The 15577-nt window shown below is 41.1% G+C and overlaps 2 pseudogenes; both read right to left on the reverse strand.

Annotated features, from left to right (window-relative positions):
• Positions 1-1715: 1715 nt before the first annotated feature.
• LOC100661426 (alpha-endosulfine-like) lies at positions 1716-2805 on the reverse strand (annotated as a pseudogene).
• An 11353-nt stretch (positions 2806-14158) lies between these two features.
• Positions 14159-14365, reverse strand: LOC100659989 (short transmembrane mitochondrial protein 1-like; annotated as a pseudogene).
• Between the last annotated feature and the right edge of the window lie 1212 nt (positions 14366-15577).

Consider the following 15577-nt stretch of genomic DNA (forward strand, 5'->3'; position numbering starts at 1 on the left):
TGCCCTAGCCCAGGCCTGGCCCCTTGTCCATGAAAGGCTCTGGCCCAATGGCTGCTCTGGACTGTGTCCACATACGGAGCTTGTGAGGCCTGGGGAGCAGGCTGCACTGTAGCATGGGGCCTGCAGGTAAAAATCATCAGCTGTGCTCCCCTGCACACCTTCTGGAGTATGCCACCCCCCAGAGCATCTGAACAGGTGCCCATATGATGTTCTTGATGTCATTTCACAACTTGTCTAGGCTTTGGTCATTAGTGTTCAACGTGTCAAATCTATTCTTGAGATGGTTCCTAAATTCAGGTGGGATATACTCAAGGTCATATTTTGGCTCTCGTGGACTTGCTTTGATTTTCTTCAGTTTCAACTTGAACTTGCATATGAGCAATTGATGGTCTGTTCCACAGTTGGCCCTTGCCCTTGTTCTGACTGATGATATTGAGCTTTTCCATCATCTCTTTCCACAGATGTAGTCGATTTAATTCCTGTGTATTCCATCTGGTGAGGTCCATGTGTATAGTTGCTGTTTATGTTGTTGAAAAAAGGTATTTGCAATGAAGAAGTCATTGGTATAGTAAAATTCTATCATTCTATCTCTGGCATTGTTTCTATCACCAAGGCCATATTTTCCAACTACTGATCCTTCTTCTTTGATTCCAACTTTCCCATTCCAATCACCAGTAATTATCAGTGCATCCTGACTGCATGTTCGATCAATTTCAGACTGCAGAAGCTGATAAAAATCTTCAGTTTCTTCATCTTTGGCCTTAGTGCTTCGTTTATAAATTTGAGTATAGTCTTATTGGCCTGCCTAAACTTTGGCTGAAAGGTGAACTTTGGGAATGGCTTCAGTTCTGAGTTAGCAGGGTGTCTGGGGGCCATAGTCTCAGAGGTCCCTCCAGTCTGTCAGCCCAGTAAGTCTGGTCTTTTTTGTGAATTTATCATTTGCTCTACATTTTTCTCCTGCTCTCTCCAAGTCCCTCTGCATCTGTTACATTTAGATGGACAGTTTTTCTTTTATCTGACACTCGTTCCCTGGCACATCCAAACAAACAAGGCATTTTCTACAGAGCTGGATTAGAACCCCTCATCTTCCTCCCCTTGATATCCACCCCACACCAGCCACTTGGTTAAGAAGGAAGGTAGTCAGTAATGATGTTTTTTATCAACTCCAAGCCCGATTCATATTCTCCCAAGCCCTCACCCCACCTAGGATAATGAGTTCTCGGGGCGATCTCTAAATTGCGAGCCCCTCTCTCCCCCCAATTTCAAGATGAATAGAGGTTAATAATGGCAATGCATCAGCAGACATGCCTTCCCCCATCTTCTCCCCTCTTGTCTGGCTGCCTCTCAGTCAGGCACCTTTCATATTTGTGGAGCCTTGGAACGTGATTCTGCTCCTCGTTTAGCACTTCCGTGGACTTGCACCCAGGGGCAAGTCCTCCCCTCTGTCCCTCCTTGCTATGCCTCTGACCCTACCTACCCTCACAACCCCACCGCCAGGATTTCATTGAGATTTCTTCCAGCAGTTATTTGGAAGACAGGTAAAACGAAATAGGTTCAAGGTCTCAGTGCTCAACCCATGGGCTCCATGCACCGGAATACCCATGGGCAGGGACTTCTGCCTCTCCAGCCTAAGCCCAAGCCACCTCCTGACCCCTGGCTGCCAGAGCAGAGAGGGGCAGGAGCCAGCACAGGATCTGGTGGGAGCCCAGGCAGTATCATTCAACTTGGCCACCTACAAGCTTGCTGGTAACTTCTTTGGGGGCAGATTCTGTGGGGTGGGAATGTGGTCACTGGTTGTGATCTGGTCCTACGCTTGGCAGCTGCTTATTCTTCATCTTGGCTTTGGCTATGTTGTAGTCTCCTGAGTCAAAGCACTTTTGCCCTCTCTGGAGTCTCTTCATGAGGAAGTTGAAGCCTCCGGGCCTTTGTCCTGTTTTTGTTGTTGTTAGATGTGGTGGAGCCAATTCTGACTCAAAGCCCTTCCATGTACAACAGAAAGAAACACAATCCTTGCTATGTTTGAGCCCATTTTCGCAGCCACTGTGTCAATCCATCTCCTTGAGGGTCTTTCTCCTTTTCACTGACCACTCTACCTTACCAAGCATGATGTCCTTCTCCAGGGAATGGTCCCCCCGATAACATATTGAAAGCACGTGAGATAAAGTCTCACCATCCTTGTTTCCAAGGAGCACTCTGGCTGTACTTCTTCCAAGACAGACTTGTTGGTTCTTCTGGCAGTCCACGGTGTGTTCGATATTCTTTGCCAACACCATAATTCAAATCCATCAATTTTTCTTTGGCTTTCCTTATGCATTATCCAGCTTTCATATGCATATGAGGTAACTAAAAATATCATGGCTTGGGTCAGGTGCACCTTAGTCGTCGAAGTGACATTTTACTTTTCAACCCTTTAAAGAGGACTTTTTCAGCAGATTTGCCCAGTGCAATATGTTGTTTGATTTCTTGGCTGCTGCTTCCATGGGCAATAATTATGGGTCTAAGTAAAATGAAATCCTTGACAACTTCAATCTTTTCTCTGTTTATTATAACTTTGCTTATTGGTCCAGTTGTGAGGATTTTTGTTTTCTGTTGAGGTATAATCCACACTGAAGGCTGTAGTCTTTGATCTTCATCAGTAAGTGCTTCAAGTTCTTTTTGCTTTCAGCTTTTGTCCTAGGCTTGGATATTTGGCCTTTAGCTTTGCCTCCTCAGCTAACTCAGAGAAAATACCGTCTTTTTCCTACGTGCCCTGCCTCTCCTCACTGGTCTCCTCCAAAGGGCTCTCCCCTTTTGTTTCTGGGACATGGTGGGACCAGACCGTGCAGTGTAGGGGGCCTGAGAAGTCCAATGGAGAAGGGAAGGGAAGGGAAGGGAAGGGAAATGGGAACAACTTGTGCTGCTGCTTGGGCTCCTGTCACTCAAGAACTATTACCTTTTATAAATAAAATTGTTGTATACACTGCTAAAATAAACTCATGATTGAACCTTGAAATTCCTTTATGCTTAAAATCCTATCTTTTCTTCATTAAAGAAAAAATTACACATTTGTTTTTCTTTCCTTCACTTTTAGTCTAGAAAGTCAATTCTTCTTTGAAGAGGCGAAGTTCTTCTTTTGAAACCCCAGAGATTTTCAAACTTTGTTGTACATTATAATCATTGGGGAAGTACCAAAACGAAAAAACCAAACCCATTGCTGCTGGATTGATTCCGACTCAGTGTCCCTACAAGGACAGAGTAGAACTGCCCCATAGAAGTTTCCAAGGAGCATCTGGTGGATTCAAACTGCCAATCCTTTGGTTAGCAGACTTAGCCCTTAACCACTACACCACCAGGGAACTGCACACCTAGTTAAATCAAAATCTCTGGGAATGGTCCCAGGAATCGATAGTTTTTAAAGTTTCTCTGTGATTCCATTGTGCAGGTAAGTTTGAGAATGTTTTAAATCATTGGTTTCAAACTTCAGGGTGCATCAGAGTCACGCAAAGCCTTCTCGAAAGACAGACTGCTGGCCCAGTCCCCACTCCAGAGTTTCTCATTCAGTAAGTCTAGAGTAGGAGTCCTGGTGGCACAGTGGTTAAACACTCGGCTGCTAGCCTAAAGGTCAGCAATTTCAACTTCCCAGCCAATCCTTGTGAGAAAGGTGTGGCAGTTTTCTCTCCTGAAGATTATAGCCTTGGAAACCCTATGGGGCAGTTCTATTCTGTCCTATTGGGTTGCTATGAGTCGGAATTGACTGAACGGAAATGGGTTTCGTTTGTACAGGCCCTAGATATAAGCCTATATATTTATATGTGCCTAAATATCTCACCCACACATTTTAATTTTTTTTATAGGAAATTTAGAAAAACAGAAAGAGAAGAAATATGTGCACTAGGGAGGCAACCTTGGATATATTCTTAAAAATCATCCCATAACAGTGATAAGATGTTTACCTTAAAGGGTCATTGGGGAAGGAAAAAACTTTGCTAAGGGTTCCCAGCTCACTGATCATTACAATCATCTGGGAAGCTTGACAAAAAAAAAATCTGTTGCCTGGGCTCCCTTCCCCCCAAAGCAATCTACTGCCCTCTGGGATGGGGCTTGCGGCAGAACATGTTAAACATTGCTGATTCCAGTGTGTGGCCAACAACTTCAGCGTGCACAAAAATGTACTGCCATGCTCGTGAAAATGCACATTCCTGAACCCCACCCTCGGAATTCCTGTGTGAGATCACTTAGCTTTAATTCTAGCTGAGGGTTTTTAATATATGTTTGGTGACTTTTCTTCTTAAAAGTTATTTCATCAGAGTTCTTTCCATTTCTCTAAGGGCTTTAGGCTTTAGGACACCAAAACCAGAAGACTCTCTGGTTGTATTTTCTATTTTCCGACCTGAGCCCAGAATAATCTTGCTTGAAGGGTAGAGAGTTAAGGGGGGAGGGGGAAATATTAGCTGTGAAAATCAGTTCACATTTAAAAACTGTTGTCTCATCACACCGATTTTTTCTAACACTATTTACCGAATAATAATTAATCTGTTCTTCTCTTGGTTTGTGGTTCTTCCTCAATCATGCACAAGGTTAGCCAGCAGTGGCCACCCCTAGACATTGTTGTTACGCACTGGGGAGTCAATTTTTGACTCATAGAAACTCCATGTGACACAGTAGAACTTGACTTGATGGCACACAACAATGACAACCTTTACAGGAGCAGATTGCCGGGTCTTTCTCCCATGGAGTCATTGGGTGGGTATGAACTACCAACTTTTCGGTTAGCAGCCTAGGGCTTAACCATTGTACCACCAGGGATCCTTAGCCATTGCTGAGTCTGCAGCTACTACCCACATGGAGCCCATGTGAGAAGCAGTCCTACTACCAATTAGTTTGGAATCCTTTTGCCCATTTGCCCTTCCAGACAAATTACGGAATTATTTTATTAAAGCCCTCTAAAATCTTATAAAGGAGCCCTGGTGGCACAGTGGTTAAAGCGATCAACTGCTAATCAAAAGGTCAGTGGTTCGAACCCACCAGCGGCTCTGTGGGAGAAAGATGTGGCAGTCTGCTTCCCTAGAGATTTACAGCCTTGGGAACCCTAGGGGTCACTATGAGTCGGAATCAACTCAACAGCAATGGGTTTGGTTTTCTGGAGTTTTTAAAAAATCTTATAGAGCTTTTTATTAGAATTGTTAGCAAAATAAATAAATTATACACTAATTTGGAAAAAATTGCGATAAAGTTTAAGTTTCCTTTCTGGTACATGCTATATCTCTTTATCCAGGTTTTTTGGTTTCTTGGATCTCATACATATCTTGCTAAAGTACTTCCTATGGAATTTCCCTCCCCACCCCTCTTCTGTCATTCCTGGTTGGGAGGAATGTTATAGATTTGGGGATATTTATCTTACATACAGTTACTCTATTGAACTTTATGAATTATTTATTTAAAATAGTAAAACTATACTCCTTTTTTTCCTACAAAATTAATTCAAATCACATTCTGAGAACCAAAGTGGCCTGGAGGATTAAATCAGAGGTAGGTTGTTGAAGGGTCCCTCTGGGTAAGGATGGAGAGGGTGGTATTTACTTCCAAGGGTGATCAGCCTGAACAGGGCTCTTACCCACCAATGATCTTTCACCAGCTCCCTGAGGTACGATACATGAGTGGGCCCGCTCCACTGGAAAGCTGTGAACAGGGAATACCAAGAGAACACAGGCTTGGAGTCAGAAGACCTAGATTCATATTTTTTTATGCGTCTCCCCTTGATGATGTTTAAGGGTGGCCATGGGACCTAAGCTAAACACATTAGGGTAGCTCCGGAAATGGGTATATGATCTACACAGAACTGATCTGAATCCTTTTCCTGGATTTTTCTGTTGGAGCCGTGAAATGAGCCCTTCTCCTTCTGAGTTAGAAAGTGTCAGCACGGTATGTAAACCGAGAGTTGCTAGTAGCCACGTCTCCCACCATGTTGAGACACCTCAGAGAATGATAAGAAGTGAAGGATGAGAACTAGTAATGTCACATTCCTAGTCTCTGCCTCAAGTTTCCCAGAACTTCCCTGGTTCCTAAGATTCTTGGGGTACTATGAGTTACTCCAATAGCCTTCCAATAAATCCCTTCCCAGCCCTGTTTATTTTGACTAAGATAATTTGAGTTGGGTGGTTTCCCTTGGGAACAAAATAGTCCCAACTTATAGAATAACCACCTTTTAGGACCACTGAGAAAACTGAATGAAGGGATGCAGGTGGAATATACAATATGGTGCTAAGCATATGCTTTAAAAAATCTACTGAATGTGAACTGAATCAAGCGTGGTAATCTAGAACTGCCTTTACATTTATAACAACTCCTGGTTTCAAGGCTGATAGAAAACTTCAGTATAACTGTAGATTTATTTCACATTTTCTAAAAGCATAAAATAGAAATGATTTAAATCCTGAAAAAAATTTGAAGATGCTCCAAAACATGGAAAATTAGTGACATTTTCAGGCTATCATGCAAGTAGCTTTCAGCTAGCTTTAGAGTTGCCAATTATTGTAGATTATCTTATTTATTGTAGTTTATATTAATAATACTTTAGAACATATTAAATCTATGCTTCCTTTGAGGTGTAGTTTTAATGATATTCTGTGTCCAAATGTTTCTGCTCCTTCTAACTTTGCTTCAATTTTGCTCATTTTATTTTATTGCATTATTTTATTACAGATGACATTTGCTGCTTCTGCTCATGCTCCATGTGACATCATAATTTACATCCAATTGTTTAATTAGGTTGTCAACTAGACTGCTTGTGGGTCTTTTATAGAGTTGTTCTCTTTTAAATTTTTTGACATCTGGTCACCATGACCAGAAAAAAGCATTATCTGGCAAATAAGGAAGTCATATCCATTTCATTTGTAGCCATGATCTCTAAAGTTAATGTGGGGCTGAGCTTGAAAAAATCTACTCTGGAATGTATGTTTAATGTCCCCTTTCAGCTTCCAGCTCCAACTCTGTGGTTTCAAACAATCAGGGTGAAGGCCTAATGGAACACACTATTGGGTCACACAACAACATGGAAAAATCTCAAAAATATTTTGCTAAGTAAAAAAATAAAAACCAAACCCCAAAGAGTATATACTGCACGATTCCACCAAACAACATTTTCGAAAAGAGCAAAACTACAGGGAGAGAAAACAGATCAGTGGTTGCCAGTGGTTGAGTGTGGAGGGAGGGTTTCATTTCAAAAGTGCAGGATGAGGGAATTTTAGGGGTAATGAAACTGTTCTGACTCTTATGACTGGGGAGGTGGATATCTGACTTCATGTGTTTGTCAGACTTACAGAATTGTACAGTACAAAGAGTAATTTTACTGAATATGAACTTAAAAAAAACAGTATGAGGGGAGCATACGATATAAAATACCAACTATAACAAATGAACACAATGTATTATAAATGAATAACATGGCCACACTGAAGGCGATGGTAAAGAAAAGATAACCTAAGTTACTTAAAAACAAAAAACAAAAACAGTATTTTGACTGGATACTGTAAGGCGAAAGACAAAAAAGAACTGTCCACAGATACTGTCCTCTGACTAGAAAATTTGATTTTCACTGGAGTATGGGTTAGCAATTCTGAAACTACATGTATACTGTTGCTGTTGCGTGTCATCTTGAGTTGATTATGACTCATGTTGTAGTTGTTAGGTGTATTCGAGTAGGTTCTGACTCATAGCGACCCTATATGTACAACAGAACAAAACACTGCCTGGTCCTGCACCATCCTCACAAACATTGTTATGCTTGATCCCATTGTTGCAGCCACTGTGTCAATCCACCTTGTTGAGGGTCTTCCTCTTTTTCGCTGACCCTCTACTTTATCAAGAATGATGTCCTTCCTTCTCTAGGAACTGATCCCTCCTGATAACATGTCCAAAGTATCTGAGAAGTAGTCTCGCCATCTGTGGTTCTAAGGAGCATTCTGGTTGTACTTGTTACAAGACAGATTTGTTCATTCTTTTGGCAGTCCATGGTATATTCAATATTCTTCACCAACACCACAGTTCAAAAGGTGTCAATTCTTCTTCAGTCTTCCCTTATTCATCATCCAGCTTTTGCATGCATATGAGGCGACTGAAAACACCACGGCTTGGGTCAGGCGCACCTTAGTCTTCAAGATGACATCTTTGTTTTTGAACACTTTGAAGGGGTCTTTTGAGCAGATTTGATTTTTTGACTGCAGCTTCCATGGGTGTTGATTGTGGATCCAAGTGAAATGAAATCCTTGACAACTTCAGTTTTTTCTCCATTTATCATGATGTTGCTTATTGGTCCAGTTGTGAGGATTTTTGTTTTCTTTATGTTGAGGTGTAATCCATACTGAAGGCTGTGGTCTCTGATGTTCATCAGTAAGTGCTTCAAGTCCTCTTCACTTTCAGCAAGCAAGGTCATGTCATCTGCATAACTCAGGTTGTTAATGAGTCTTCCTTTAATTCTGATGCTGCGTTCTTCTCCATTTAGTCCAGGTTCTCGGATTCTTTGCTCAGCATACAGATTGAATAAGTATGGTGAAAGGATACGACCCTGACGTACACCTCTCCTGTCTTTAAACCACACAGTATCTCCTTGCTCTGTTCAAATGGCTGCCTCTAGATCCAAGTACAGGTTCTGCATGAGCACAATTAAGTGTTCTGGAATGCCCATTCTTTGCAATGTTATCCATAATTTGTTACGATCTGCACAGTTGAATGCCTTTGCATAGTCAATAAAAGACAGGTAAACATCTTTCTGGTATTCTCTGCTTTCAGCCAGGATCCATCTGACCTCAGCAAAGATATCCCTTGTTCCACGTCCTCTTCTGAATCTGGCTTGAATTTCTGACAGTTCTCTGTTGATACACTGCTGCAGCCACTTTTGAATAATCTTCAGCAATATTTTACATGCATTTGTCAGTTTGTCGTACTGTGGTGGCTTGCATGTTGCTGTGATGCTGGAAGATATGCCACTGGTATTCAAATACCAGCAGGATCACACCTGTGGTGGACAGGTTTCAGCTGAACTTCCAGACTTAGATTAGGAAGAAGGAACCAGTGGTCTACTTCTGAAAAGAATTAGACAGTGAAAACCTTATGAATAGCAGCAGAACATTGTCCAGTAGAGTGCCAGAAGATGAGTCCCTCAGGTTGGAAGGTACTCAAAAGCTCCTCAAAGTGGAGCTGACCTTAATGACATGGGTGGAGTCCAGCTTTTGGGGCCTTCATTTGCTGATGTGGCACGACTCAAAATGAGAAGAAATAGCTGCAAACATCCATTAATAATCAGAACATGGAATGTATGCAGTAAGAATCTAGGAAGATTGGAAATCATCAAAAATGAAATGAAACGCATAAACATCAATATCCTAGGCATTAGTGAGCTGAAATGGACTGGTATTGACCATTTTGAATCAGCAATCATATGGTCTACTATGCCGGGAATGACAACTTGAAGAGGACGGGCACTGCATGCATTGCCAAAAAGAGCTTTGTAAGATTTATCCTTAAGTGCAACACTGTCAGTGATAGGACAATATCCATACACCTACAAGGAAGTCCAGTTAGTACAATTATTATTCAAATTTATGCACCAACCACTAAGGCCAAAGATGAAGAAATTGAAGTTTTTACCAACTTCTGCAGTCTGAAATTGATCAAACATGCAATCAGGATGCATTGATAATTAATGGCGATTGGAATGTGAAAGTTGGAATCAAAGAAGAAGGATAAGTAGTTGGAAAATATGGCCTTGGTGATAGAAACAATGTCAGAGATTGCATGATCGAATTTTGCAAGACCAATGACTTCTTCACTGCAAATACCTTCTTTCAACAACATAAATGGCAACTATACATGTGTACCTCACCGGATGGAATACACAGGAATCAAATGGATGACATCTGTGGAAAGAGGTGATAGAAAAGCTCAATATCATGAGTCAGAACAAGGCCAGGGGCTGACTGCAGAACAGACCATCAACTGCTCATATGCAAGTTCAAGTTGAAACTGAAGAAAATTAGAACAAGTCCAAAGAGCCAAAGCACAACCTTGAATACATCTCATCTGAATTTAGATGCCACCTCAAGAATAGATTTCATACGTTGGACACTAATGACCAAAGGCCAGACAACTTGTGAAATGACATCAAGGACATCACACATGAAGGAAGCAAGAGGTCATTAAAAAGACAGGAAAGAAAGAAAAGACCAGAATGGATGTCAGAAGAGACTCTGAAACTTGCTCTGGTACGCCAAGTAGCTAAAGCAAATGGAAGAAATGATGAAGTAAAAGAGCTGAACAGAAGATTTCAAAGGGCAGCTCAAGAAGACAAAGTAAAGTATTATGATGACATGTGCAAAGACCTGGAGACAGAAAATCGAAAGGGAAGAACATGCTCGGCATTTCTCAAGCTGAAAGAATTGAAAAAATTCAAACCCTGAGTTGCAGTATTGAAGGATTATATAGGAAAGATATCAAATGACACAGAAAGCATCAAAAGAAGATGAGAAGAACACACAGAGTCACTATATCAAAAAGAATTGATCAATGTTCAGGCATTTTAAAAGTAGCATATAGCGTTATGATCAGGAACTGATGGTATTGAAGGAAGAGGTCCAGGCTGCACTGAAGGCATTGGCAAAAAAACAAGGCTCCAGGAATTGATGGAATACCAGTTGAGATGTTTCAACAAATGGATGCAGTGCTGAAGTGCTCACTTGTCTATGCCAAGACATTTGGAAGACAGCTACCTGGCCAACTGACTGGAAGAGATTCATATTTATGTCCAATCCCAGAAAAGGTGACACAACTGAATGTGGAAATTATCAAACAATATCATTAATATTTGGCTCACAGTGGCCCTATAGAACAGAGTAGAACTACCCCATAAGGTTTACTAGGCTGTAATCTTTATGGGAGCAGATTACTAAGTCTTTTCTCCTGTGGAGCCACTGGTGGGTTGGAACTGCTGACCTTTCAGTCAGCAGCCAAGCAATTATATAGGTTTTAACACATTATACTAGGTTTGAACAAATAAGTAAATATATTACAAACAATTACAGCCTACTTTCTTACTGTCAGTGAAAGAAATTACAAATAAGGATGAGGGATACTAGAATTAACTGGTGGTGTTGGATTAGAATCAAGAGATATCGATATGAACTCAGTTTTTTATGTACATGCATATAGACAGACACAGAAATAGGTGTGTGTATATGACACTAGATCTGTCTGCTGAGAGAGTCTAAAAGCAATGACATTCTAGTAGCAATGAAAATACCTAGTTCCCAGATCTTGGTTTCTAAATATCATTTTCCAATAAAAGGAACCAGTTCTACTTGGAGAAGTGGTTGGTTCCAGGCAGGGGAGGAAGAATACAAGATGAGGCTGGTGCATCTGCTCGTGCCAGATTAAGAAATTGCTCAATAAATAAAAAAATAAAAACAAAAAAATGAGGGCATGCCAAAAGGGTCAGCCTGCAAGAATTCTCAATGGCCAAAGCTGGACCAATTTAAGCCACAGAATATATAATGATAATTACATATTGAGTTTAATTATAATGCATAGAAAAAAAAAACAACCTATTTATGAGTCCATGCTGATTGTCTTAGTTATCTAGTGCTGCTATAACAGAAATATCACAAGTGGATGGCTCTAACAAACCGAAATTTATTCTCTCACAGTCTAGGAGGCCAGAAGTCCAAATTCAGAGTGCCAGCTCCAGGGGAAGGCTTTCTCTCTCTGTCAGCTTGGTCCTTACCATCAATATTTCCCTGGTCTAGGAGCTTCTCAGCACAAGGACCCCAGGTTCAAAGCACACACTCCACTCCCCGCGCTTCTTTCTTGGTGGCATGAAGGTCCTCTCCTCTCTCTTCAATTCTCTTTTTTATGTCTCAAAAGAGACAAACTCGAGATATAACCTAATCCTGTAGATTTGAGTCCTGCCTCATTAACACCATAGAGTTTAGGATTCATCAAATAATCACATCGGATTACAAAATGGTGGACAATCATGGCCTAGCCAAGTTGACACATGTTTTGTGGGGACACAATACAATTCATAACACTGATATAAACAAAAACTAGTGGACAAAAGTTCAAGAAGAAAAAGGTTATTTAGATAGTTTCAATATCTCTTCCAAAATATTTATTAATTAGAAGAAAATTAACTTTAAAATGGAGAAATCTCCCAGAAACAACCTTAACCATGTGATCTAGGTTAACATATCAAGTATAAAAACATATCAGCATCATGTACTTCCTGATATGATGCACAGGTAAGAACGCATAACTCTATGGTATTCTTGCCAAAAAAATGCAGAACCTCAATCCTATCACAACAAACATTAGACAAACTCAACCTGAGGACATTCTATAAAATAACCATTACTCTTCAAAACGGTCAGTGTCGTGAAATACAAGGACAAACTGAGGAACTATCACAGATTGAAGGAGACTAAGGATGTGCGGAAAACCCTGGTGCCATAGTGGTTAAGAGCTACAGCTGCTAACCAAAAGGTTGGCAGTTTGAATCCACCAGGCACTCCTTGGAAACTCTATGGGGCAGTTCTACTCTGTCCTATAGGGTCGCTACGTGTCAGAATCAACTTGAAGGCAATGGGTTTATTTATTTATTTATTTTAGTGGAAGGATGTGTGGTGGACAGACTTTAAGATGGTCCTCATGATCCCTTTTCCTGATATTCTTGCCTTTGTGCAATCTCCTCCTCTTGAGTGTGAATAGGACCTGTGACTTTTTTCTATCCAATGGATAGAAGCTTCCACAAACCCTACGGACTCAAGGAAATGAATTCTGGCAACAACCTGAGGAAGCGTGGAAGCAGATCTTTTCCCATTTGAACCATTAGATGAGAACCCAGTCCTGGCGGGTTGATTGCAGCCTTGTGAGACCCTAAGCAAAGGACCCAAAGCCATAAATTCTGATCCACATAAACTGTGAGATAACAAATACATGTTGCTTTAAGCTGCTGAATTTGTAGTAATATATTACATAGCATAGAAAACTAATAGAGAAGATATGACAACTAAATGCAACATGGGATCCTGGGTTGGATTCTAGAATACAAAAAGGACATAAGTGGAAAAATTAATGAAACATTGATAAAGTCAGTAGTTCAGACCAATGTTAATTTGTTAGTTTTTTTTTTTATCATTGTACTATGGTTATATGGAAACCCCGGTGGCGTAGTGGTTCAGAGCTATGTCTGCTAACCAAAAGATCAGCAGTTCAAATCTACCAGGCACTCCTTGGAAACTCTATGGGGCAGTTCTACTCTGTCCTGTAGGGTTGCTATGAGTCAGAATCAACTCGATGGCAACAGGTTTGTTTTTTAATGGTTATATAAAGTAACATCAGGGAAAGCTGAGTAAGGGGTAAATTGGAACTGTCTATACTACTTTTGCAACTTCTCTGTAAGTTTAAATTTATTTCAAAATAAAAAGTTAGTAAAAGTGTATCACTAGCACTTCTTTGCTACTACAATCTTAGTAAAGGTCATATTTTATTTCATTTTTTGAGGCCCAAAAGGAAAATAACAGGTTGTTGTTGCTGTTGAGTTGATTCTAACTCATGGTGACCCAATGTGTTCAGGGTAGAACTGCATTCTGTAGGACTTTCAAGGCTGTAACCTTTCGGAAGCAATTTGCCAGGTCTTACTTCTGAGACACCTCTAGGTGTGTTTGAACCACCAAAATTTCCTTTAGTAGTCCAGTGCGCAATGCTTTGTACCACCCATAGAAACAAAAGGTAAAAAAGAGGGAATGACTAAAAAGCATGTGACCCCTTTTTTAATTTTAATTTCCCTGAAGTAACATCATTTATTACCAAACGGTTACCAAGCACCTATTATAACTGCTGTAATTGTGAAATTAGCATTATTTGTATCTGATCAGCTATACAAAACTCATCAAATTTTCTTTTGGAAAAAGGTAGTAGAAATCCCAAAGTGCAGACTACTAATTGAAGGTCATGTTTACTAATCTAGCACCATAATTCAGTCTCAGGATCCCTCAAGCATCTGAAAAAGGGTGGGGAGGAGTGAGGATGTGAGGAAGTTACAGGGAGCTAGCTCTTAACTGGTGGCTCCATTTTTGCTCTAAGGCAACTCAGGGTCCAGCAAAGTATATCCTCGAGGAGGCTGCTGCTTTCATTCCAAGGTGAGGCAGCCCTCAGGAACAGCTGGATCAGTGTATCCACAGGCAGTGGAGTCACTATATGAAGTAGGCAGCTTCTTCTTGGCCTCAAAGTCCTTAATTTCTTTAAGTTTTTTGGCCAGGTTTGGTATGTCATAGTTCTAAGCCAGATATATTCCAAAGATGTTGCCAAAAGTAAATCCAAGCAGGAACTGGAGCATGACGTTTGTGGGGAGGGTGACGAGGCTTGAAGGGTGATTGCAGGTCCGAAGGCCTGTCTGAGCCTGCCTCCCCAGCCACATGCATCCACTTTTTAATGAGAAAGAGACGTTATGAGTTGAAATTAATTATGCTGTGAGTGGGGAAAGGGTTTATCAAGTGCCCTTAGCTTTGTCACATTCCTCCTGACTGCGGAGAAAGGAGGGCAGGTGTTATGGATTGAATTGTGTCCCCCCAAAATATGTGTCAGCTTGGCTAGTCCATGATTCCCAGTACTGTGTGATTGTCCACCACTTCATCATTTGATATGATTTCCCTACCTGTTGTAAATCCTACCTCTATAATGTTAATGAGGCAGGATTAGAGGCAGTTATGTTAATGAGGAGGACTCAATCTACAAGATTACGTTGTGTTTTAAGTCAGTCTCTTCTGAGATTTAAAGAAGTGAGTAGAGAGACATGGGGACCTCATACCACCAAGAAAGTAGTGTCAGGAGTAGAGCGCTTCCTTTGGACCCGGGGTCCCTGTGCAGAGAAGCTCCTATACCGGGGGAAGATCAATGACAAGGACCTTCCTTCAGAGCCAACGGAGAGAGAAAGGCTTCATCTGGAGCAGGCGTCCTGAATTTGGACTTCTAGTCTACTAGACTGTGAGAGAATAAATTTGTTTGTTAAAGTCATCCACTTGTGGTATTTCTGGTATAGCAGCACTAGGTGACTAAGACAGCAGGGTAGTAGGGAAGTGTCAGGTTAGATGTAGCTTCACACCCAGAACTAGGTCTTTCCACTAGCCCAGGACAGATTGCCATGAAGGGGGCCAGGCGACTATCTTGAATATGGAGGAGTCACAAATTTGAATGTGAAGTGGGACTCCATTCTATTTATTGTGCAGTTAGAAAGAATCCCTGTGGCCACTAGCTTTGAACTGTAAGCTGGACAAAGTAGGCTACAGGGCTGTCCTGATATGGCAAAAACTATAGCAATGAGTCAATTAGCTGACTTAGTTTACTAAATTACGGAAAGAATTCAAATGTGGGGCTTTCTAGGTGTCAAATTCAGCTGTCTCTTAATCCTTGGGCAGGGGTGATTGCTGCCAGAGCTATTTAATTCTACAAAAAACTACAAATCCCTTCCTGGGATTGGTGATACCAGTATCAGTTGCCCTCAGTCAATTCCAACTCATGGCGACCCCCATATATGTCACAGTAGAACTGT

This window comes from Loxodonta africana, chromosome 16, assembly GCF_030014295.1.
Source record: "Loxodonta africana isolate mLoxAfr1 chromosome 16, mLoxAfr1.hap2, whole genome shotgun sequence".
Taxonomy (NCBI): domain Eukaryota; kingdom Metazoa; phylum Chordata; class Mammalia; order Proboscidea; family Elephantidae; genus Loxodonta; species Loxodonta africana.